The sequence below is a fragment of the Choloepus didactylus genome, chromosome 5 (genome assembly GCF_015220235.1).
Source record: "Choloepus didactylus isolate mChoDid1 chromosome 5, mChoDid1.pri, whole genome shotgun sequence".
Lineage (NCBI taxonomy): Eukaryota > Metazoa > Chordata > Mammalia > Pilosa > Megalonychidae > Choloepus > Choloepus didactylus.
Window position 1 is genome coordinate 10,920,001 of NC_051311.1, and position 24,126 is coordinate 10,944,126.

A 24,126-nucleotide genomic window follows, 5' to 3' on the forward strand; every position below is an offset into this window, starting at 1 on the left:
AGAAGGGGGGCCTACTCAGAAATCCCAGGGACCCTACACCAATACCAAGGACTTGTGGGTCAGTGGCAGAGACAACCTGTGGCAAGACTGAAATGAAGGCTTAGGCTCTTGCAACAGCCTTAAATCACTGGGAACACCTGGGAGGTTTGATTATTAAAGCTGCCCTGCCTCCCTAACCACCCAGACACATGTCCTACATTCAGGGCAGACAGTACCAACAACACACCCAAATTTAGCACACCAATTGAACCCCACAAGAATCAGATCCCCACACATGACAAAGACAAAGTTTGGGAGAACTGAATTGAGGGGAATTGGTGACTCACAGATGCCATCTGCTGGTTACTTAGAGAAAATGTACACCACCAAGCTGTAGTTCTGACAAATTAGAGATTAAGTAAAGCAAATTCCAAGAGGCCAAAAATAACAGAAAATCTTAAAGCATATGATAAAACCAGACGATATGGAGAACTCAAACCCAAATCAAAAGATCGGAAGAGACACAGTACTTGGCGCAATTAATCAAAGAACTAAAGACAGACAACGAGAGCATGGCACAGGAATATAAAGCACATGAAGAAGAGCATGGCACAGGATAAAAAGGACATGAAGAAGACCCCAGAAAAGCATAAAGAAGAAATTGCAAGACTAAATAAAAAAAATAGATGATCTTATGGAAATAAAAGAAACTGTTGGCCAAATTAAAAAGACTCTGGATACTCATAATACAAGATTAGAGGAAGTTGAACAACTCAGCCTCCTCAAGGACCACAGAATGGAAAATGAAAGAACAAAAGAAAGAATGGGGAAAAAATTGAAAAAATCGAAATGGATCTCAGGAATATGACAGATAAAACAAAACGTCCAAATTTAAGAATCATTGGTGTCCCAGAAGGGGAAGAGAAGGGTAAAGTTCTAGAAAGAGTATTCAAAGAAATTGTTGGGGAAAATTCCCAAACCTTCTATACAATATAAATACACAAAGCATAAAGGCCCAGCAAACTCCAAATAGAATAAATCCAAATAAATCCACTCCAAGACATATTCTGATCGGACTGTCAAATACTGAAGAGAAGGAGCAAGTTCTGAAAGCAGCAAGAGAAAAGCAATTCACCACAAACAAAGGAAACAACACAAGACTAAGTAGTGACTACTCAGTGGCCACCATGGAGGCAAGAAGGCACCGGCATGACATATTTAAAACTCTGAGAGAGAAAAATTTCCAAGTATACTTTATCCAGCAAAACTCTCCTTCAAATTTGAGGGAGAGCTTAAATTTTTCACAGACAAACAAATGCTGAGAGATTTTGCTAATAAAAGACCTGCCCTACCTCAGATACTAAAGGGAGCCCTATGCACAGTGAAACAAAGAAAGGAGAGAGATACAGAGAATTTTAACAGACATATATAGAACATTACATCCCAGGTCACCAGGACACACATTCTTCTCTAGTGATCAAGGATCTTTCTCCAGAATGGACTGTATGCTGGGACACAAAACAAGCCTCAATAAATTAAAAAAAAAATGAATTTGTTCAAAGCACATTCTCTGATCACAATGGGATACAAATAGAAGTCAATAACCATCAGAGACTTGGAGAATTCACAAACATCTGGAGGGTAAAACTGAGGGGGAGATGAAAACATTCTCAGATAATCAAAAGCTGAGGGACTTCATCACCAGTAGATCAGTCCTATAAGAAATGCTAAAGGGAGTTGAGCAGACTGAAAGGAAGGGATACTAAACAATTGACTGAAACTACATGAAGAAATAAAGATTTCCAGTAAAGATCACATGGTAAATATAAATACTAATACTACTGCATTTTTTATTTGTAGCTCTACTATTTACTTCCTACAGGATCTAAAATACATAAACTGTAATGATAAATCAGTGGTTTTGGACTCAATGTAAAATATGTAATTTTTGACAAGAACTACAAAAAGGTGGGGGAATGATGGAGTATAGGAACATAGTTTATGTGTCCTATTGAAGTTAAGTTGGTATCAAAGAAAAACAAGATTGTTACAGATTTAAGAGGTTAAATTTAAGCCCCATGGTAAACACAAAGAAAGTATCAGAGAATATGACCATAGAGATGAATAGCAGAGTAGGGGTTCTGAGAAGTGGGGGAAGGGGCAATGGGTAGTTAAGAAATGACTGTAGGGTTTCTGTTTGGGGTGAAGGGAAATTTCTAGTAATGGATGGTGGGAAGGTGACAGCATTGGAACATTCTAAATGTGATTAATCCCACTAATGAAATTCTGGGGAGGGGATAGAATGGGAAGATTTAGGCTGTGTACATGTTTCCACAATTGAAAAAAAAAGACAGTCTAAATAGATGACAATTAAGTGCCAAGGATCATCCTGGATGGGATCTGAGGATGGAGGAGAGGAGGCTCAAAGGGACACACTGGGGACATAAGAAAAAAAAAAGGAAATATAGAAGGTGAGTTTTGTATCAATGTTGAATTTCTTGAACTTCTTAGCTGCGCTTAATGGGATTGCATAAAAGAATGTTCTTGTTCATGGGAAATGTAGATGTGAATTATATTGTTTGTTCAAAGATGTCTGCAGCTTGTTCTCATGTTCAGAGGACAGAGCAATAGATGATGGATGATAGATAGGGAGGGAGGGAGGGAGGGAGAGAGGGAGGGAAAGAAAGAAATAGTATTGTGACAGGATGTTCAAGTTGGTGGATTGGGGTATCAGGGGAGGGGAGTTGGGGTATGCTGGAGTGTTTGGGGTTTGTATTGTTTTTGCAACTGTTCCTGTAAGTTTGAAGTTATTTTAAAGTAAAATTAAAAAAAAAAAAACAAGAAAATGAAGAAACCCACTCAATTCTCCTTCAAGAACAAGTGCTAAGTGGTTACAAATCACCTTTAAAATTGACAGCAAACATTCACTCTTCAAAAAAAATCCACATACAATAGGATATCGCCTTTAAATGCTAAGAAAATAAAGAAGGGAAACCGCACACACACACATCACATATATATGGGTTTCCAACTAGGCTTATATCAGGAAAATCTCTGCAGCTGCTGTTTAAGTGAAGGCAATTTAAGAAGAAAAGGATAAATCCAGACCAGGAACTTCCCTGAGTGAAGCTCTAATAATTGGATCCTCTGGTTAGTAAGATCTGGGGAGGCCAAGTAAGCTTAACTACAGTTACTAGAAAAAAATTTGGAAATCTTAAGTTGAAGATCAAGAAGAAGGTGCCTTGACTGAAGCCTGCCTAGAAAAAAAAGGAAATCACAGATATTAGGAATAAAGTGTTTACTAATGTGTTTTAAAAAATATATGGGGGGGGGGAGGCAGAGAGAGACAGGTATAAGAAAAAAATATAGAGTCAAATTATACTGAAAAATTGACTAACTGGCCAAGCAATACAAAGCCCTATGATAAAATAAACCAAAAATTGAAAGTACCAGACATAATAGTCGGGTAGTAGCTGCCCAAATGTGCTAGAAAGGAGTGTCTTCTCCTTCCTTAGAGGTTGCACTCTCATTTGCAATAGCAATCACTTGTGTTTTGCTTACTTTTCTAAAAATCAAAACAGGTCCTAATGGGACACAGGTCTTCAATCCAAATGGCATCTAAGGTATTTTCTTGAAAACATATTCTGCTGCTGTCAGTTTGCAAACAGAGAACCATGTTTCTTCTTAACCTAGAGGAGATAAATCACCAGTCAAAAACAAACGGCAAGAATGGAATTGTACCAGGTGATCCCATACACAAGAAAAGACTATATTCTTACTTTGATATCACAGATTACAAAGATACTCACTTCCAGGGACTTGGACAAAGTTAGTCTAACTTCAGATGAATGCATGGGTAGGAATGTGTAGACTAAGGGCCAGAGTAAGGGTCAGGAAAGAAAATGCAAAAAATTGGTTAAGCAAAATATCTGTTTTCTTCCCCCCAAACTTTTGCTTTATAACCCCAAAGTTGGGGGAAAAAAACTTTTATGAAAATCTTTTTTTGCATTGATAAGTAGAATATGTATGATAAGGCATTTATATGCCTGTTACCTATTCTCACTAAATAATTTTTAAGTATGCAAAAAATATTGTAGTATAATATATACTATCAGGTTTGGATATTTTTGTCGTTACTGAGAAAAAGCAACATAAGAGTAAGAGCTTTTCTCCCTCCAAGGGACACTATTGTGGACATAAAACAAAGAAGACTTCATGTTTTTGACTTGTGACTGTCCTAATCAATTTATGGTCTGAAGTTGGGCTATCCACTGTAATAGCCACTAGTCACATGTAGCTATTGAGTATTTCAAATGTGGCTAGTCCAAACTGAAATGTTCTGTAAAACATACTCTGAATTTCAAAGACTTGGTACGAACAAAAGGATGGAAAATATCTCATTAATAATTTTTATATTGATTACATTTAAAATGACATTTTGGATAAAATGGATTAAAATAAAATTTTACTAAAATCAAGTTCACCTGTTTCCTTATACTTTTAAAAATGTGGTCACTAGATAATTTTAAATTACCTACGTGGTTTGCATTATATTTCTATTGGACAGTCCTGGTCTAGAAGTAGTGATTCTTACTTATAGATGGTCATCAGAATTATTAGAGGAGATTTTTCGAAAAGTGGTCATATGGACTCTAATACAGAATGAATCAGAATCTTGGGAGTTGGGATCCCAGTAAACATATCTTCAAAATATTCCCCAGATAATCCTGAGGCACATTGCTAATTCAGAATCATTATTGTGGAGGTTAGTGGACATAATCATGTCCTTGAGCCTTAAGATACTGGGAGTGCAGTGGATACTAGCAGACAGTCTCTTGTGACTTATTTCTGAAGAATAAAAAACAACATGCTAATTATCTATCTGTTCAAAACAATAAGAATAGAAAGAAAAGTACTGGAGTTAGAAAAAAAAGGTTGGAACTTTGCTAAAAACTAGTAAAAACTCAGATATCCTGGAATTCTTTTTTAACTGAGCAGGCCATAATTCCAATTGTATTATATATATGTAAGAAAATACAAACTAAATTCAAGTAGCAAATCTGCAATAATTATACTCTCTCTGTCTGTCTCTATATATACACACACACTTATACTGTGAATAAGCTGTACTCAACACTGCATATATCATTTTGTGATCGAATTTGATAATACATTTCATAATCCTAAACTACCAAAAGGACTTTAGATCTAAAAAAAGCATTAAAACAATTTTAACATCTTTCTGGTTTTCAAAAAGATTATTTTACTTTTCCTTTATTTGCCCATATTTTCACTTTCACATGGTGAGTGTGAACCCATTTGTAAACAGGACCTTTAAAGATATAATTAGTTAAGTTGTGCCCAAACAGAATGAAGGTGGGTATTAATCCAATATGGCCAAGTCCTTATAAGCAAAGGAAACTGAACACGGAAAGAGAAGCCACAAGGAGCATCCAGAAGGTGGAAGTTTTTCACTAGAACCCAAAGAGAAAGAAGACACCGGTATGTAAAAGAAAAGCCATGGACCAAGGATCATCAGCAGCCAGCCCCAGAATGTCAGTCTTCTGGGAAAAAATGTTGCCTTGCTTATGCCTCAATTTTGGACTTCTCTTGGCCTTAAAACCATGAGCCACAAATTCCCATAGTTTAAGCCGACCCATTCTATGGTATTTCTTTTAGCAGCTAGAAAACTAATACAAACTACTAACAATCCAGCAGCTTTAAAATTATACACACAACCAGGGAAGACTTCATACAGGAAAACTAAAGGATTACAGTTCTGTTCAAGTCTGGTCTTTATCCATAGTTCGGTCAAGTGTACAACTTTTGAAACCCTATCAGAAATAACCAAGATTTGAATGTTTGATGTGGAAAGGTGAAAATTTCTTAAAGAAGTTAAGAAGAATTTCTGTCATTTCTTTCACTTTCCCTAACCAAACTGGACACATATCCTCATATAAAAAATGGGGACAGGGAAAGCTGTTCAGAAGACAAGGACAGAGATGAGGAGGGAAGGAAATCAGAAGCAGCCGTGCAATCTGACTACAAATCACTGCCCAAAGGGAAGAGGTAGCAAAAAGCAGGAAGAAAAGGAGAATGTCCTGAGAATTACAAAGAGCATGTAGTTCTCTACAATTATTCAAGAAATTCAGGAAAATAAAGAAAACCAAATGCTGAGCCCACGTGTGCCATGAGTATTTTACCATTCACTGAAGGACAACCATTTGTTTCCAGAAAATGAGATTCTGAAATCCATAGAGGCAAAAAGGTACCAAGAGATGCTTGCTAAATCAAGGATATATGCTTTTCTCTGTCAGCCATAAGGTATTTTGAAGTACAGAAGTGAAAGGATCTTCTGAGACAAAGAAGGAAAGTACTTTTCTGAAGATGCCTCCGCTCTTCTGCTGACCTCTGCTGGATCAACAGTGGCATCCTGTGGCCAAAAAGTCTCAGCACAGACTCCTTAGTCTCTAGAAAGGGTTTCTATTGCTTTGGGTGAAGTGGCAGTTAAGAATAAAAGCATTTCTGGTGTCTATAACTAAGGATCCCCAAAGACACAGTACTTTGTAAAGCAAAATGAAGAACCAAAAGCCATAAAGAAGAAATGGAGGCGAGCAGGTAAAGATTGGCTGTGGTATTTGTAATTCCTGTGATATTACTAAAAAGAATGAAAATACAGGAGGTGATGAACATATGTGTGAGTGGAATTCCTAGATTTTTACTGCCTCAGAACACTTTATAAAGAATGAGTATATGAGATAAATGAAGCATTTGCATTTTAAAACCAAAGCAATGCTGAAACAAATTTCCATATGTACATTTTTTTTTAAAGGGCTTGAGGAAGGAATAATGGAATTAACATGGCTTAATTAAGTAATTTGCTTAACATTTAAGAAGTTTGGTTCTGAAGTGTGATCTTTCAAAACTGACTGAATTTCAACTGCTAAATTCAGATGTCTGTTTTAGGGTGATAAAATGAAACTGGCTTGGGTATAACCTCAATCCATATAGAAAAGCAAAGCATACTACTCAGGATATTTTTATGTTCCAACTGCTGACTTAAATGATTAAAAAAGTTATTTTTCTGGCAGAGTTCCTGCAAGTAAAATGCTAATAATTTTTTTCTAACATTAAAAGAAAGAAAGAAAGAAAGAAAAAGACTAGGACTCCTCAGTGACATAATTCAAGCAAGAATGAATGGGGTAATGCTAAACTTTTATCTTAATTAGACTAAACTTTATCTCTCATTGGAGCAAAGATGAGAAGGGGAACCAAGAAGCTCTTGCTCTTCTCTCAGGGTTTAAATTTGCTCACTTTCTGCTCTATACTTCTAGCTTAAAAAAACGGAATTGTCATAAACATTATTTCCTTTAAGCCTCCTGACATAGCTCTGGCTGGCCTAGATAACACACGCCAGATCAAACCCACCTGTTTGGATGAGCTATGGGCAGCATGAACTGGCACTCCACAACGCAGGTGTTGTCCTTAAGCTGGCGGTGTTGTACACTGTTAAGTTCACAGGCAATATAAGCCCTTCGAACACACACCTGGTTAAAAAGTAATCCTCAGTAAATACACTGCAAAAACAGAAATGAAGAGAAGGCTAGTCTAGGGGAAAGTAAATCTTGCTTGATAAGAGGTATCTGATGCAGAAGGTCTGTGGTGAGGAGAGTCCCAAAGGCTGTACATAACTTGCTTTAATTAATAAAGCTGCAGTCTTAATACTATCCCCATGACCCATTGAAAACAAAACCAGCCTGCCTCTGCTGGACACCGTTAGGTGCACAGTATACCTTCTTTTGTGCTAACCTAAACTCTGGGGAAGGTTCGATCTTTAGCAAAAGGAAGCATATAGAACCACAGGTAGTAACTCCTAAGCATGATCATTTCCCTAGAAGAGAAAAGCAAGCAGTAAGAAAAATTAGAGGTGCTGATTCTGGGCTACTCAAGATGTAAAGATAAAAGATAATGTTTGCAGTATGATTTAACTTTTTTACTATCTTGCATCTTTGTTTTTTGTTACCCCCCCACCCCTCCACTGCCTAAAATCAATTCTGGATCATTTATACCCCCAACGCCTAGGCAAAAGCAGTAAGGCATAATTTGACATATAATACCTCAAATGTACTAACTTAGTTAAAGAGCTACATCGCAGCAAAAAACTGTCAAATCAACTTTACTTAACCACTTCACAGCCATATTTGTCATGCACATAAAATGCAACATGTGATTCTATCAGCATGTGAGGCAGATAAGTAAGCTTCTCATTAAAGGACACGAAAGCACTGTAAAATACTTACCCGGATATTTCAAAAATTTGGAATTTACTCAGCAGGCAATCTGTCCATAGAACACAAATGAAAAGTGACCCCAAAGAGCTCGGCAACAGTCTGTGAAGGTGATGCCACATCACATAAAACCACCTTAATCCCCAGCTTCCAAAAATGTACACTTGGCAATTTCACAGCAATGTTCAGGGCCTGCAATTTTTGTGCTTAATGAAGGAGTGTGTTGTAGTAGAAACAGAAAAAAGTCTTGGGAATGGGATTGACCTGAGTTCAAATGCAAACTCCTTCCTCTTATTATCTATGTTATTTTGGACAAGCCACTTAACCTCTCAGAGACTTACTTTCCTTCTTACGTCATAAAGTAATTGTAGGATTAAATAAGAAAAATAAAGTATTTAAACACAGTTCATTAAATGTGATTACTTTCTTTCCTATGCTTACCAGTTCAAAATATAACTAAAATCCACTTTAACTGGCTCAAATCACCTAATGTTAAGGTTACACATGTTCTAATTAGCCAGTTACTCACTGTGTTACAGGGAATCCTAATTCATTACAAATGAGAAAATTCAAATACCTGGAAAGTAGAGCCTACTGAAAAAATGCTGGCACAAATTTTCCTGTGATTGGAGCCAGAAGGTGGCAATTAACTCAGATGAAACACTTGAATAGGTAAGACATATTTCATTGTTTCAGAGGAAAAGGAGACTCTACCCTTAAAAGCCAACCTTACGGCCAAAGAAAATCAATTGATATGACACACAAATGGATAGAGGAAATCAGCTAGAAACAAAGAAAAAAGTTATGTTGCATTACCATAAAAATTTACCTCTAGAGCTGCCATCCTCACTACCTGGTTACTGTGGTAGAAGAAGTTTGGTAGGACATCAAAAATAGGTGTTTCAGACAAGATGAGTTTCTGTAAGATACACAGACAGGCTTAAATGGCCACAACATTCCTAGAGAAAATTTCAATGGACACTGTCTGGCATTTGAAGTATCTAATGAAATCTAAGACTTTTTCTAGAATGCATGTATGAGTTTAACCTCTCTCTCTGTCTCAGTTTCCTCAGCTATGAAATTGGGAAAACATCTCCTATCCTCATAGGGCCATTTGAGGTTTATATGAGTTAATATATGTAAACTCCTTAAAACAATGTATTAACAACACATTAATTGTATACTAATATATGCAATTATGAATATTATTACACTTAATAACATATGTCCATCTCACTTCCTAAATATTGTTTCATGACTCTACTATGGTAAACCCTGTGGTTCCTAGATTTCAACTATGAATCAAGTAAGCAAAGAATCCTTCTTTCCCCTCTAATTCCCCAGAAGGAAGCCTTAGAGAAAGCCTGAGGATTCCCCTGGCCAGATAGAACATTATCCTTGTTTTCAAGTAGAAAAATAGAAAGTCATCCCTGAGAAAACAATGTTATTTAAAAAACTAATAATCAAGGTATTTCCAATTAGTAATAAAATTAGCCAATACTCTATTACAAAAATTGCCTTTTTATATAGCGTAATAGTACTAAAATAAAATTAAAATGAAACTATATTTAAAAAGCTTTGCCTCCAGAGGAATAACAAGTGCCTATTTATACATCTGATTCAGTATCAGAAATCAACTGATGATGCCACTGAATTCTGGCCTAGAATACTTTCTAACTAAAAGTATAAGAGATAATGACTTCAATAGGACACTTCTGTCAAGAAAAGACTATTTGACTTTTAAGCTAAAGACAATTCTAACAGCATTTACATAGAAAAAATATTCATAAGTCTTTTTAGAAAGTCAAGGCATGAAACTTCATTGCGTTGAAAACCAAAAGTGATTGCTTGATTGATTATGTTATGCTTGGAGATGAAGGGGGAAGGAGGGCAGAGTGATAGAAAAGGGCTATATATTTATTTATACATGCAAGTTCTCAATGCAGAACTGATGTCCATACATGTCAATAGCTGATAGGAAGATAGACTCTACCTGGTTATGGCGAGGCTCATATGATGGTAAATGGGAGGCAATAAGAACCTAGAGTGAGAGCAAAATAAGAGGCATAAGTTCCTCAGGGAGTGACTATTCTAGGCTCCTATTAGGCAGCCCTGATACAAAAGCAGTAAATATTACATCTGTAAGTGCAGGCATCAAAGATAAAACAGACCAAGTAAAACAACTTCTAGGTTCTGTAACATAAAGCCAATGCCACCAAATACTGAATCTCAGTTGACTCTCATCATGATTTGTGCTGTGGGCAATTTACCAAGGGGACAGGGGAGAGAAAACAGCTTCAATCAAGTTCCATCAGTGCATGCGATTTGCCACTGCAAAGCTGCTAGTCCTGGGGACTGCATGACTAGCTGTTAATTGGGAATCAGGTCTGGCAGAGAGCAGCTGTGGGGAAAGTGGTTGCAGCAGAGCTAGGCTTTTGCAACCTGAAAGTAGAAAGACCAGGAAAATCTGCTCCGACAGTCCCAGGTACTCAGCACCAAGAAGAAGGCATCGGGAAGTAACACCAGTGTGTGTGTGAGGGGCAAAAAGAGAGAAAGCAGTGTCACAAATACACAGGGACACGGTGGGACCTGAATACCCTCAGCAGGTCACTGAGAGGTTCAATAACTCTAATTAGTTCAGTGACATGGATACAATTGCAGAGAAAGCAGAAGGTCACTGAATAGCTTCAAATGCTGCTTCCTTGTCAATGCCCAAGCACTGAAACACAAAGGGTGCACCGACTCTGTGCTTCCCTGCTGAAACCTTTTGAAATGGAAATGAAGACTGCAGGGTGAAACTAACTGGACTTCTCTGGGGTTGTTCTGATTGCCGGAACCTAAGAGTCACTTCATTATCTTTCTGTTTTCCACACTTGCTTTCTCCCCATACACTTAAGTTTTCATATGCTTCAAATGACCCTTTTGAGAAGTCAGAATACTGAGTCTTTCTCCTTTCCCCCACCTGATCCTGGTTTACTCTCACAGGGCTACTAGGGAGGGAAGGGGGGTGACACCAGGATTTTACTATGGGGAACGGGCTACTATGTATAGAGAATCAATGCTAAAGTTTTCCCTTCTCTTTTAAAAACATATACCACATGAAAACATTTGTTCTGAGGGCAATATGAAATTTGAAATGGAAAACTGCATGATCGTCATAAAGTGAGGAAAAGCTCACTGTGTCTAGGACTGCCCAACCAAAGAAAACCATTCCTCCATCATCATAACCAACAAATGCCCTTTCCTGGCGTGCTCGAAGTGCCACTTTAGCATTCGTGGTCTTACTGAGTTGAGTCAGCTCTGTGAGGATATTTAGCAGTTCATCAGTAAGAGTAGGGTCCCAGCCACACAGTTGATCCTAATAGTTAACATGAAAAAGAACATCCACATCCACTTTTAAAAGAACGGAAGTTCTTTATAAAATAGGGAAAGAGAATAAAAATGATAGACAAAGCTGATAGACATAAGAAAATGCAAACTTATTATTTTTATCCTAAATAACGTGGTTATGGAGATTTCCAGAGGAAGATGCTGCTAAGGAGAAGCTGCCAAAATTCCTCATTCAGATTCAGAATTCCTAATGTATTTCTTTATAAATCAACATTACACTTTTAACATGTAGTAGAAATCATGACAGACCATTGAAAGGGGTCAAGGAGATTCTGAGTAGGAAATAACAGATCTCAAAGTATTGAGATTTTAAATAATATAGGGACTGAACTAGCCTTCCTGCGCCCTCTCCCACTTTTGAAAAGAAGGTAGTATAAAGTACAAGGAACAACTTCTTGGTGGTTTTCATTCCACAAACCAAATGTTCAGATCCCAGGAGGGTAAAAACAGAAACATAAGAGCAAATTATTCACTAATAAGTACACATTAAAAACATGCTCTCATAGTCTGGCAATTCTGCATCCAGCATTTATCTCCTCACTGTACTAAGCATCACTCTATCATATCTAAACATGGGCAATCCTACCTCAGAGAGAAAAATTGAGCTCCTACCATGGAAGAGCTCATTACCTGAACCTTGTGATTCTGGAAAACACAGTAGGTTAAGAAATCCCCCACCCATTGTATTACTGTCCAAGATGGCCTTGACTTCTCCTTAGCTTCACTCAAATTTACCAGCTTCTCCTTGTTTCTAGGCCTTGACATCTCTCACCATGGCCCTTAAGAATCCAGATAGAACACATTCCACCTGGCCTTAAAAGGAAATTTAGGAGATATCATGTAATTGACATATCCCACTACTTGACCTTCCCCTCTAGTACTTTCCTATTAGCTCATCTCAGTTTTTGAAAACACTTCTGCCCTCTGATTCAGTGGAGTTGAGCCCTCTCTTTCTCCCCTATTGTGATAGGCTTCTAGTCTCTCTATCAAAATAACCTTCTGGTCTCTCTCTTCTCTGTTGCACAGTTTTGAATAAAGTCCTCCTTGCCTGTTTCAAATTGTCCAATTGTGAGGCTTTTTCTTTGACAGAATCCAAGGTTAAAACTCAGGATTGGGTCCTTTCTCTTCTAAAAATTGAAAAATATCCCTAACGTATTTTGAGAGAAAGATTTCTTCTGGAGTCCAGTGATATGTCAGATTATTCATTAAATTTACCTATTATCCATGTAAATTTCACCTAAGCTGATAAAACCGCAAAAGTCATTTTTAAAATACAATTTTTAGAAATGTTTTTGTCCTTTATGAATTTTACAGAGCTATTTGTAGCAGTAATTCTTAATACCATGCCATATAAAATATACACATTTAGGTATAGTTCCCTCTACTTGGAGTTTGAAATAACTGCCTTTATACTTTAGTGAATCTTTATTCTCCCACAAAAATGAAGAAGACACGAAACACTACAAGCACCCAAAGGTCCATACTCTTGTTGCTTTTTAATCTCGTCTCCACCTTGATTATCAGCCCTTTCCCGAAATCTCCATTTCACACTTAACCATCTCCATCTCAGGAATACTCTTTGTAGTTCTTTGTCACAGCAATACAAATAAAAGCTTGCGACTCTTGACCTTTGGGACTGAAATCATTTACCAAAATGCTTTTCCAAAACCACTACCATCTTCCATGAGACAAAGTAAATACTTCTGAAATATTCCACACCATTATACTAGGAAGAAGCTTCTCAATTATTTTAAAGCAGAAAATACTTTTCAGTTCCCTAATCCACCAACCAGAAGTTTGCTCCAAGTGTCCAGAGTCATAAAACACAAGACGGAAATTAAGTTAAGGAAGTACAAGTATTGTTTTAACCCATTTAAGGCAGGGAATTCACTCATCTAACTTGGTGGAAAAAAAGCTGTGAATATAAGTCCAGGGTTCTGTTGAACACAGTCATGGACTAGAGGACTGGGTCCACTTTCCTAGGGCAGGAAAGCAAAGAAGAGGTGAAAAATGCAATTAAGTCTCATTTTTTGCTGAGACCTAATGAGCAAAATAGAATTTCATATAAAATCACTAAAGACAAGACAATAAAAAGACAGGAGGGAATACAGTGGATAGGGAAACCAAGATGTTTTCCCTCCCCAAATCCCTCTTAACCTCATGTTCCTAATAAATGAAACATACTCCTTTCTGGGATACTTACTTCAGTTATCAGAAAGAGCCACTGAAAGATCTAAAAACTTAAGACATGTCCTGGTAATACCATAATTCAGCCACTCTGCAAATAGCCAGACTAAAGTCTAAACATTAACCACAAAAGCTGACGTGATAAAATAAGAACGTTCGCTAGTCACTTTCCCTTTAAAGGGAAAACATAGGGAATGTTTTCCCTTTAAAGGAAGTCCAGGTTTACCTTTTGAGATTAAACTTAAATAAAGAAAAATGGAGTTACCATCTTGCCAAACTACAGAGTTGTTCTAATTTAAAAAACTAAACAAATTAAAACACACAAAAATCACTTTTTTTTCCAAAACCACTTTTTTCATTTCATCTTCCCACTGTGAGAGACAGGAAGTGAGAAAACAGGTAAGAAAAACAGTATCTGTAAGAAAAGTGAATGATGGAGATTAGGAAAATAAAAGTGAAGTAATTATTCTTTCACTATCACAGCTGATAATCTTCCTGGGGGCTCCTTGTGATAAAGTACAGAAGACCATTCTGGTATGGGAAATATCAAACACAGTATTAATAAACCACTACCTTTCCATTAGTTTATCATGGTGTGGAAACTTTCCATTCAAATATGCTTTTCTCCACTGTCACCATTAGTTCTTAGAAAAGACTGGCAATAGAAAATTATGTGTAGGGCAACCTTCTCAACTCTCTCTTGTCCTTGCCCTAGACATAGTTCAGGTCCTGAAAGAAACCACCAGAGACAGAGGTCCATCCTGTTCTTAGAACTGCCCATCCTAAGATGCAGACATCCAGCAGAAGTGTATAGCCCTTTTCCTAGAGCCAGGCTTCCTTTGGGTAACTGGACAGACCAACATCATCATCTAATCCTGGTGAACATTTTCTAACAATCATATTAGCTATTGGTTATATCAGATGTGTTTCTTCAACATAAATAATTTCATTTAAAGAGGCTACCTATTGATTTTGAGATTACAGGTCATAAGTCTGCAGGCCAAATAATTATTCAGCATTGGTTAAGTAATTTCTTGCTTTTATTCTTGATCTGGATGGGAGCTAACTATAGGCTATATCTCAGATCTGGGGAAATGTAACAAATATGCTTAAATGCCAACATCACAGCCAAAGGTAAACAAATGACTGAGAGAAAAGTCCAAAGTATTCCAACTTCATCTTAGCACCCTAGGCATTAAATGCCTCTGTGGAAGACAGTTCAGAATGAAAGAATGTGACCTAATGTGTAATGGCCTCAAGACATTAACTCTTGTTCAGCTGGGTGAGGCACTAATCCTAGTATTAGTAACAGACTGGCAGCTTCTTCCAGTCACTGCTGGAGTTTTTGACATTCCAAGTATTTCATGGGACAGGTCTAACAAGATATTGTTAATATCATCTTTATTCAGTAAACTTGGGATCAATAAGAAGACTTTTCTTCTTCACTTACACATTGGATAAGATTATTTGCAGTCATGTTAGGAGAAGGAAAAAAGGGCACTGATCAGCATTTGAAATGTTTCCTGTCTAAACCAAATCAGAGACCCCTATGCATGAAGTTATTCATAAGAAAGCATGGTTTATAGCATGTTAATGTGGACCATATAGAAATTAGATATAAGCAATGAGGGGAAGACTATTTGGCATCAAGGTAGTCAGAGGTTTCATATCTTTCTAATTAGACAGCTCTGAGGATGTTGATACCTTTTATTTGTACCAAATTGCTTATCAGACTAAATACTACCTTAGAATATCTCTAAATAAACATAAACAATGTTCTAATTTCTAAGCTTTTTCCTATAAGATTAAATTTAAGAAATAAGAGTTTCTTTTTTTAAAATAGAGGTACTACTGGCCATCTAGATTTTTTTTCTAGTTGTGGCTCAATGTTTCTTATGTGGAAGAAATCTGACGGGATGTTAGCATTCTACTTGATATTTTGCTTTCAAGCTTGGATAAAAATGAAGAAGAAATTGTCTCAAGAGTCCTTGAGGCAAGTTACCACTAGGCAAGTTATGTTAACACCTGGAGGGGATGAATGACTTCTTCCAACTGGAACAGCCCCATATCCTATAACCCTGATTCTCCAAAGTTTGATTTTCTTGAACTCTTTTTCCAGGTTGAAAAGTCACAGAAATGATCATCTACTCAGTTAACTACACCACCAACATTCCTCCTTCTAGAAAGCAGAGACTGGAATGCAGGACACATAATCATCAACCAGGAAGCCAAGGTAAGCAAAGAAAAGAGGACAAGCAAAGAACACAACTGGGAAAACCAAATGCCTGTAACATCTGTACAAGGCAGTAAGACATCTGTAAAAGGCAGTAAGACCTACAGAAAAAGTAATGCAAACAACCAAACTGGCTCTTACCCAGCTACTACCACCATTAATGCAGATACAGGGAAGTCTGACCATTACCAATGAAGAAAAGAGGAAGAACATGTCTGGCTTTCAATAGTATCAGATAAGAAAGGAACACCTTCTAAGCTTTCATTTTTGCTCCTTAAGTCACAGCTAGCTGGCCCTTTTAATAATATCAATTAATGTCTTGATTTCCAAATATCTAAGATAAGGATAAAATATTTCAAAAGAAATTAATGATGTGAAAGGCCAAGGATCCTACTTATTTTTAATGAGTTGTGTTTTGTTTTTTAAAGAAAAATGTAAAGATGACAAAATAAAGAAAAGGACAAATCTGTCTTACTGGTTCACATCTTCAACCTTTCTCTTCCTCCTCCTTCCTCCTCTCCTGTTCTATTTGTCCAAATCCAAACACTGAGAAACAGCTCTTTTCTCAAAAGAGCTCAGCTTGTTGGTAAGAAAGTTTGGGTCCCATCCATGCAGGTAAGAAGTAATCAGGATGACAAGCTGGGAGAAAAAAAGAACAGCAGCAAGGCCGAGTCCCATCAGCTTCTGCCTGTCCTGACTGGCAAAAACAGAAAGCAAAGCCTTAAACCAGTTCTTTGACAGGGCCCAACACCTCTGCAGCACCCCCCCGTGTAATTATACACTTGAGTTACTGGACTCAGAAGAAAACTGAAGGACTGAGCTCCGAACAGCTGCCATTTTCTCTCTCAATCACACCAGCATGATTACTTGAGAAATGAACAGCCCAGGCTCAAAGCTACTCCAGAATTCTCAGAGGAAATATGGCTCCATGTTCCAATAATGAGATTCTTAAGGCAAGCATTACTTACAATCACTCCACAAAAGGAGTGAGCTGAGCCCCTATATCTTACAAATTAGAATTTAAGAAACCAAGAGACAGTCTTGGATGATCATTACTCTTCTGCTGCTCCAAGGATTCTGGGTTTTGGTCTATTTTCAGTGCAAAAAACTGTTAGGTCCTGAAAAAGATAATCATAATAAAGTGAAAAACCAACCATAATTAGCTAACTGTGAAGGCAAATTCAACCCCATTTTAGATTCAAACCAATGGTTTATTCTACATTTATGATTACCCTTTTCTGCCAGAAAGTCTTGGCTTTATCCAAATTAGAATTATCAATCTTTGCATTAAAATTTTCAAAAAAAGGGGGGGGGTTCCAAGAGATTTCTCCTCTCTCTTGTTTGAGGGGGAAAAAAAAAAAAAAAAAAAAATATATATATATATATATATATATATATATATATATATAATCTATCTATCTGTATATAGCAAATTGCTACAGATTATAGCAATTCTTTGCTGAAACCTGCTACTTAGGGAAGTTGAAATATTAAATAGTGCTAATATTTTCTCTCTTTCAAATGCATCTTCTGGTTCCCCACCATCTAGCCATCCTAGGGTAGCAAAGGTAATAAATTCTCCCTAAAATTATATATTTTAAAAAGTAGCTATTCTAAAAAACATTGTATCTTCTAGAGTTATCCAGATAGGCACAAAACTGAATGAGTGGCATTGTTGTTAACCAGAGACATGGCATAGATTCAGATTGTAGAAGAAAAATCCCCTATTACAATTTGTTAGATAGTTTCCCCACATTCTGAATTACGAAATAAAAAGTGGCAGGGAGGATTTATGTTTTCTTTATTCTCCAAGAAGAAATGATGGAATTAAGGTATGAAGAATGCCAATTCCATAAAGGGACAAGAAACTCTAGGAGTGAAAAGACACTATAGTCCCCAAAAAAGACAAACATGCAGCAGTGAGGCAACTGTTCAGGATCATGGGGTGGGATACTCCAAGAATAGTCCCATTGTTCTCTGATTCCTAGAATTAACTCAGCCAGAAAGATATAGGAGTGAAAGGCTTACAAAATCCTTAAATCAACAAAAATTCTACCCACTGGTCAAATGTACGGTCCCATTCACATTTACCAGTCTTCCCTTCTTTCCCACCTTCTACTAGTTCTCATATTACTAGGTTATGGGGACAAAAAGCATGTATCTGCTAGCAATGCAATAATCAGATCTTAAATTTTCATGTAAATAAAACAAAAAGGGATGAAAGAAGTTGGAGAATAAATTGAAATTTCTTTGAGAGGGGACACTACTGGATTCTAAAAAGATTTTTTCTTTCCTTTCTTTCTTTTTTTTAAGTTTCGGACATCAGAGCCATTGCTTATATCCAAGAAACAAAAGAGAATTACAATAAAAACATACATAGGCTAAATAGGACTAAATTTTAAAGCTACTATCATGAGTGACAACAGGAATGGGGAAGCACAGTTCCTGTAAATGAAGTCTAGAGATGTGAGTTCCTGTGCATGATTATGGGCACAATAGTCAGAACAGATCTTTCCTAACTGGAGCAGGTGTCTTAAGGACAAGGACAGAAGTCAAGGACAGAGATGGGTCTGAGAAAGTGTTATCCTACAACCCAAACACCACTCAGCTCACAATTACAAAAGACAGTAGCTTTTTCCCTAATGATAGCCATCAGGAGAAGATGCTTTTTGCATATCATCAACCACCCTCTCAAGTACTGGAGAATGGAACTCACAAAAAGCGTTGTGACGAGAAGATTATTCTTTGTGACTTGAGCGTGAGAGAAGATGTAGTTCAGTATAGTGTTCATGTCACTCTTGTTCTCCTTCCGAAGGGCAAACACACATTTGTCACAGTGACCTGCAAGCAGCAAAAATTAATGGTCCTCTCTCATGTATGAATGTTCACATTTACATGGTATTTGTGTAGGTTTTAATGTCTGTAATTCTTCTTTTAAGCAATGAGCAGAAATATCTTTAGATGAATTTTTGCAGAATTGGCAGTGTGGTTTAGTTAAAAGGAAGGCTGGCTGATACTATATTTAATAGTTTTGCCAAAGGATACCACTGGCAAAGTGTGCAAGGGATCTCTCTATATTATTTCTCACAACTGCATAGGAATCTATAATTATCTCAATAAAAATTTCAATTAGGAAAAAAAAAAGGAATGCTGGACAAGGAGTCAGGCAATCTGAATACAAGAACTGGGCTCAAAGCCTAGCTCCATTACCAATTTACTATGTGCTCCTGGACAAATCACTTTACCTCTCTGGGCTTTAATTTCATTATGCCAAAACAAACAAACAAACAAACAAAAACCCACCTGGAGGATTATGGACAAGTCCATGCCCCCCATACCCTAAACTCTCTCATTTAGCTTTCTGGAATGATATTCTTAGAAGAAAGGGTAACTGCTGCTTAAAAAGAAATTCTATTACCATTAAACTTGATAATCTTTATGATTCAATTAAAATATTTCATCTTAACTGGTAGGAACAATTTTAGCTAAAAAAACAAAACAAAACAACCTAAAAAGCAATAACAAAAATGCACCAAACTATCAATATCCCTAAGAACTTGTGGTTGCTAGCTCTGAAATCAACACTTTCCCCTATAAATCCAGGAAACAGCTGAACAATGCCTAGGAATTTCAAATTCAAATTAAGGCACAGATCAAGAAAAACTTGGCATTAAATCAAAAGATCTGTAGGGACCACAGTCATGTATATTGTCACTGGACTTTCATAAGGCCACCAGGCACAGGTTAGTGCTGGGTAGGAGAGCTAAGCTTTGTAACAGAAGCATAAGCTTCAGGTATACTGTAGTACTATCCACCAAGGGATACAAGTAACATTCAGTTCTTTAGAAAACAGCTTACCTCAGAATTAAATTTCCAAGTAAAGAAGAATTAGTGTTTGATTATTCTCAAGGGCAGGAATTTTATGAAATAATGAAAATAATAAAGGATTATCATCTCAGTCCAGATTTTGAACTGAGTTACAAACCAGAACAGTGGTGTCCAAACTGCACTACCACTGACTCCTAGAATACAAAGGACATTCACCCAGGGCAACTCTGCTTCAAGTATCTGCTTTAAATATTAGAGATAGACATAAAATTTTATTTCAAACAGAAACTAAAATATGTTTAAAAGCCAGTGAACTACAGTATCTAGAGACCATCAATTTCTCAAAAGACCCATTTAGAACAAAACAGAAGCTGTTTAAAATTGGTTGTCTTACTTAAATTCATATTTCTCCTTACCAAGACTAAGCTTTGAAGTGAGAGTAGAAATACACCTAGCCAACAAGAACTACTAGGATCAGGGGAAATAAAGAGAATATATTCACCTGATGAGGGGGAAGGACTCAAAGCAGAAACAAAGCAACGATACAAAGTGCTCCCATGGTAAAAAACTTTATTGTACACTGAACTATATATTTTCAAGTGGTTAAAAGGGGAAATTTTAGGTATGTTATTAGAATAAACAGTCTTTTAAAACCAAAGAACTGTTACAACGCAAACAGTGAACTCAAACTATGGACTATAATTAACAGTACAAGTATAATAATACTGTTTCATCAATTGTAACAAAGGTGCCACACTAATGCAAAGTGTTATAATAGGGAAACCATGTGTGTGTGTGTGTGTGTGAGGGAGAGTATTTTTTGTACTTTCTGCATGATTTTTCTGTAAACCTACAATTTCTCTAATAAAAAAACTTTATTGTAAAATATATAAAAGAGTGTATAAAACATATACTAACAGTTGAAATAATAAACATTCGTGTAACTCCCATGTATCTTAAGAAATAGAACCTTAGAACTGTTAAGCTAAATTTTATGTTGATCACTCTTCTGCTTTTCTTTACATTTACCACTAATGTACATATAGTTTGATTTGTTAATCACTTTTCTGCTTTTCTTTGCATTTACCACCAATGTATGTATAGTTTGATTTTTCCTGTTTTTGAATTTGATAAATAGAATCATTCCGTATGGATTCTCCTGTAACTTGTTTCTTTAACTTGACATTTTTTTGAGATTCATACTTCTGTTCATGTGTGTACTGTAGTGTATTCATTTGCACTGCTGCATACTAATTCACTGTAGAAATATACCAGAATTCAATTACCTGTTCTATTGTTGGATATTTGGATTGTTTCCTGTCTTTTTTTTACAACTATGAATAATGCTGCCACAAATATTCTTGCATATATCTCCCAGTAAATTCATGTAAGAGTTTCTCTTGAGTATATTTTATGTAGGACTGAAATTGTTAGGCTGAAGAATATAAATAAGTTCAACTTTATTAGCTACTGACAAATCATTTTCCACAATGGTTGTACCAATTTACACCTACACCAGCAATGGAAGAATATGGTCTTTTTAATTTTTGCCAAGTGATAACTGAATCTCATTGTGGTTTTGGTTTGCCCTTCTCTGATTACTGAGCTTGAGCATTTTTTCATAAATTTAAGGATCATTTGTGTTTTCTCTTCTGTAAAATATCTTTATCTTTTGTCCATTTTTATCCATTAGGTTGTCTTTAGTTATTGATTTATAGCAGTTCTCTAAATATTCTATATCCTACTCCTTTGTTAGCTGTATGTTTAGTAAATATCTTCTCCTTCTTTATGGCTAGTATTTCCAGTCTCCTTATGATATCTTTTGATGAAGTGTGGTAGAATTAACCAGTTATTTCCTTAATAGCTTGCATTGCTATGTCTTGTATGACAAGATCTTTCCTACCCTGAGGTAATAAGTATATTCTCCTATGCTGTCTAATAATTTAATAATTTCACCTTGAGTACGTTTAAGTCTTTAATTCATCTGGAATTGATTTTTGGGTATACAGATTCTATGGTACAGATCCAATTTCTTTTCCTTTTCTGTTTTTTTTAATTTTTGAAACTGGATAAACCAGTATCCCAGTATTATTTATTGAAAAGTCTATCCTTTCCTCATGATCTACAATGCCTATTCTGTAATAAATTAAGTTTTCAGTTAGGTACAGAGCTGTTTTGGGGCTCTCTATTACGTTCCATTGGTCTATTAATCTGTCCCAACACCAATATCAAAATCTCAAGGTTAATATGGATTTATGTTAAATCTTGATGTCTGATTAGACAAATACCTTTGCCTTGTATTACTTTATGAGTATCTCAATTAATGCCAGACTTTTTTCTTTCATATAAATTTTAGAATGAGTCTGACAAATTCCATGAAAAAATCCTAGTAGGATTTTTATTGGAACTTCAGTGAATCTATAAAAGAATTTAGGGAGAATTGACACCTTTATAACAGTGTAAATTCCAACCCAAGACTTTGATAAAGCTCCATTTACTTAGATCTTCTTCTTTATTGTTCACTAATAAATTTTTTACAATAGGCTTGCACATTTTTTATTAGGTTTATTCCTTGATATTTCATATTTTTGGTTGTTATTTGTAAGCTATTTGGTTGCTCTGCCGTAAAGAACTGCAACTGGATTTTGTATGTTGATTTTTCTTCCCAGCAACCTTGTTAGACTCTCTGTGAATTCTTTATGGCTTTCATGTCCAATAGTAGCAGGTTTGTTTTCTTATTCTTTTCTAGTCTCTATACCTTTTACTTCTTTTTCTTGTCTTACTGCACTGGCTAAGACCTCCAGTAAAATGCTGAATAGAAGCAATAATCGGAGGTGTCCTTGTCTTCTTCCTAGTTTAAAAAAGAATGCTTTCAATGTTTTACCACTATGTAGATATTTCCTGTAGATTTTTCGTGGGTGTCCTTTGTAAGATTAAGGAAGTTCCTAGTTCCATTCCTAGTTTCCCAACAGTTATCATGATGGATGTTAAATTTTGTCAAATTATTTTAACCCCATCTTTTGAGATGATGACTATGCCTTTTACCCCTTTAAACTATCACATGGTAAATTACTTTAATTGATTTTCCCAATATTAATCAACCTTGCATTACTGGGATAAACCCAACCTGGCTGCGATATATATTTTATATATCACTGGATTCAGTTTGGTAATATTTACTTCAGGATTTTTGCTATTCCTGAGTGACAACACCATTCTTCAAAGGAGGTAAAAGGGACCCGAACAGATAAAAGAAAATTTTAGGTAATGTTCAAATTCTGTGGTGTTTCACTGCCATCTTGTGGCAGTAAGCAATATCAGCAGTGCATAAATTTAAACTCTCATCCTGGGTGTTTCACACTTAGAGGCTGTATACATCATTTAGTGAGGCTCTTCAGAGAATGCCAGGGATAAATTCCACCTAAATGGTACACAGAAAAGTACTAGAAAATCTGAGCCCTTCCCAGACCACTCTGGTTCAATCCCTGGATTAGCTGCTGAGAGGCAAGTCCTTCAGATATAGGTTTCTCAATTTCAGTCTAGTTATGACTCAAGTCTCAATATACAAGGTCAAGAAGATGTCAATAGGTAATTCTAATTTCTTCTGGAGAAATTATCCCAGCCCTTTCCATGATACACATTGGATTGACAGTCTCATCAAGTCAGGTTTTGTTGTTGTTTTTCCTCAAAGCTAATGGGATATAAAGGTTTGGTTTTTAAGAGAGTGGGGAAAAGAGGAAGAGTTTGTTAATGGGAAGTGTTGGTTACAAGATAAACTGGCTTAGCTGTTGGACAGTCCTATAGGAATACTTTGGGTTGGTCATCAAAATGAGAAGCTTTCTCACACAGACAGGCCTAAGGAAGAGGCTTACCATTCTGGAATTGAGTTTCCACTCACAGGTACTGCCGGAGCAGATCCATCACCACTGCCTTCCTATGGCCTCGGATGCCACTTCGGTACCTAGGCAAATAAAAAAAGGCTCCAGTGAAAAAAAGTCACAGGCCAATGCTAATAAATAATAAGCCCAGAAGCTAAATTTATTTTCTAGACATCCCACTGAATTCTTCTCCCTTGAATACAGGGCAAGACCGGGACCAGCCTAGAATTAACCAACCAAATTAATTCAAATTCAAAGCCTAAAGGAAATTTGGCTATAGACAAGATTTTTAAAAAGGAAGATAGGAGAGAAAAAAGCAAAACCTAAAAAGCATCATAGCCTT

General features: G+C 36.4%; 1 pseudogene; it reads right to left on the reverse strand.

The window, feature by feature from the left end:
• LOC119535186 overlaps nt 1–24,126 on the reverse strand; it is a 78,630-nt pseudogene that overhangs the window by 46,830 nt on the left and 7,674 nt on the right.